Source organism: Tupaia chinensis, unplaced genomic scaffold, assembly GCF_000334495.1.
Source record: "Tupaia chinensis unplaced genomic scaffold, TupChi_1.0 Scaffold148210_1, whole genome shotgun sequence".
Classification (NCBI taxonomy): Eukaryota; Metazoa; Chordata; class Mammalia; order Scandentia; family Tupaiidae; genus Tupaia; species Tupaia belangeri.
In genome coordinates this window covers 315974-318385 of record NW_006208060.1, presented here as the reverse complement: position 1 = coordinate 318385, position 2412 = coordinate 315974, and positions in this window count along the sequence as shown.

Sequence of the window (2412 nt, the reverse complement as noted above, 5' to 3'; positions counted from 1 at the left end):
CAGGGAGTCCAAAGGTTAAGCACTGTGCGTGGAAAGCCAGTTCTCACATAGTTGACGAAGGTTCAAATCTCGGCCCCGGAGGCTTCAAAACCGCGCCAGGCTTGTGTGCATGTGTGCCCAAAGTGCGGATGGTAGGACCATGCCCCTTCTCTCTGATGAGCTTGTGTGCCCTCTGGCTATAAAAGAAAGTGAGGGCCAGCAGGTGGTGTGGTGGTTAAGGTGCTGGACACTCCCACATGGCTGACCACTATTCGAATCCCGGATATGGTGGCTTGCTTTCTCAATTCCCTTCTCTCTGAGTGTTTTTTTTTTTCCTTTTTTTGGAGAGGTTTTTGCTATAGGGTGCATGCACTCACCAGACAGACAGAGAGAGAGAGATAGAAAGCAAGAAATCACCCCCCAGGGGGGATGGCCACACTGCAATCCCCTCTCCTCCGTTCTCCTCTCGGGATCTTGGGCACGCACGCACACGCACCTGGCGTGAGTTTTAAGCCACCGGGTCCGGGTCATGAACCGCGGTCAACTACATGGGAGTTCAGCGACATAGCCATTACGCTAACTGCTGGTCCCACTCTCTGAGTGTTGCAAGAAATCACCCCCCAGGGGGGATGGCCACACTGCAATCCCCTCTCCTCCGTTCTCCTCTCGGGATCTTGGGCACGCACGCACACGCACCTGGCGTGAGTTTTAAGCCACCGGGTCCGGGTCATGAACCGCGGTCAACTACATGGGAGTTCAGCGACATAGCCATTACGCTAACTGCTGGTCCCACTCTCTGAGTGTTTTTCTCTGGTCAAATGAAAAATGAATAAATAGATAAAATTAAATGAATCATTTTTTTTTTTAGAGGTTTTTGCGATAGGGCACGTGTGCTTGCCAGAAAGACAGAGACAGAGAGAGAGAAAGCGAGAAATCACCCCCTGGGGGGATGGTGGGGGGATGGCCACGCCGCAATCCCTTCTCCTCCATTCTCCTCTCGGGATCTTGGGCACGAATACCTGTGCCTGGCGTGAGTTTAAGCCACAGGGTCTGAGACGCGAACCGTGGTGGTCGACTACATGGGAGTCCAGCGACGTAGCCATTACACCAACTTCTGGTCCCAAATAAATAATTCTTTTAAAAAAAATTTAAAGGGCCAGTAGGTGGTGTGGTGGTTTAAGTGCTGGATTCCCACGTGGCCAACTGTGCTTTGAGAGCTGGACCTGGTGCCTTAAAAATCACAACAAATAAATAGACAAATAAATAATACATTTTTCAAAAGGATTCTTTTATTTAACTTTATTTTAATTTGACCAGAGTAGGAAAGTGTGTGTGAGAGAGAGGGAAAGTGAGAAAAGCCACCAGGTCTGGGACTTGAACTGTGGTTGGCCATATGGGAGTCCAGTGCCCCTAACCACCACGCCACCCGCTGGCCCCAGTAATATTCATAGCAAAAGAAAAGAATCTGGGTGAAACTGATCCATCAGCCTTCATGGAGGAGAAAATACTAATTTATTTAGGGGTTCAGAGGAGGTTTTCTGGAAGAGCTACCTTTGGACAGGTGCATTAGAGGATGATAGAAAAAAGATACTGATGATGATGATGGGGCCAGCAGGTGGCGTGGTGGTTCAAAGCGCTGGACTCCCACATGGCTAACCACGGTTCACGTCCCGGACCCACGGCCCGGACCCGATGGCCTGCTTTCTCTCTCTCTCTCTCTCTGTTTCACTCTGCTCAAATTTTAAAAAGAATAATAACAATAAAAATAAAATAAAATAAATAATTCTTAAAAAGAAATAAAAGGAGCCGGCAGGTGGTGTGGTGGTGGAGGGCGATGAACTCCCACATGGCCGACCACAGTTCGAGTCCAGGATCAGGTGGTTTGCTTTCTCACCACTCCACGCCCCCGATCAAATGAAAATAAATAAAGTTTGATAAGATAATAATAAAATAATTATTTTTTAAAATAAAATAAATGAACAGATACCGATGATGGAAAAAGGCAGAGCGTGCCAAGCGCAACCCAGGCCAAGGCAAGGAGGCGGGAAAGGGGGTCTTTGTGGCTCAGCTCTGTGCGGAGGCTGCCCCGAGGAGCCAGAGCGGAGCTGTCCAGCCTCACGAGGAAGGCAGGAGGCTGCCCCGTTCCTGTCTGTGCCCAGAACTCACCGCAGGGGAAGTGAGGGAGGAAGAGGCCACCAGGCACCAGGCTGGCCTCAGCTCTCCAACTTCTGGCCCAGGACAGAGATGGGAGATCTGGCCAGGGAGGTGGGGTGAGGGTGAGGAGGGGAAACATGTGACCTGGGCATTTAAAACACAATGTCTGGGGGGCCAGTAGGTGGCATAGTGGCTAAGATGTTGGACTTCCACATGGCCAGCCATGGTTCAAGTCCTGGTCCTGGCAGCTTGAAACTCACGCCAGGCGCGTGTATGTGC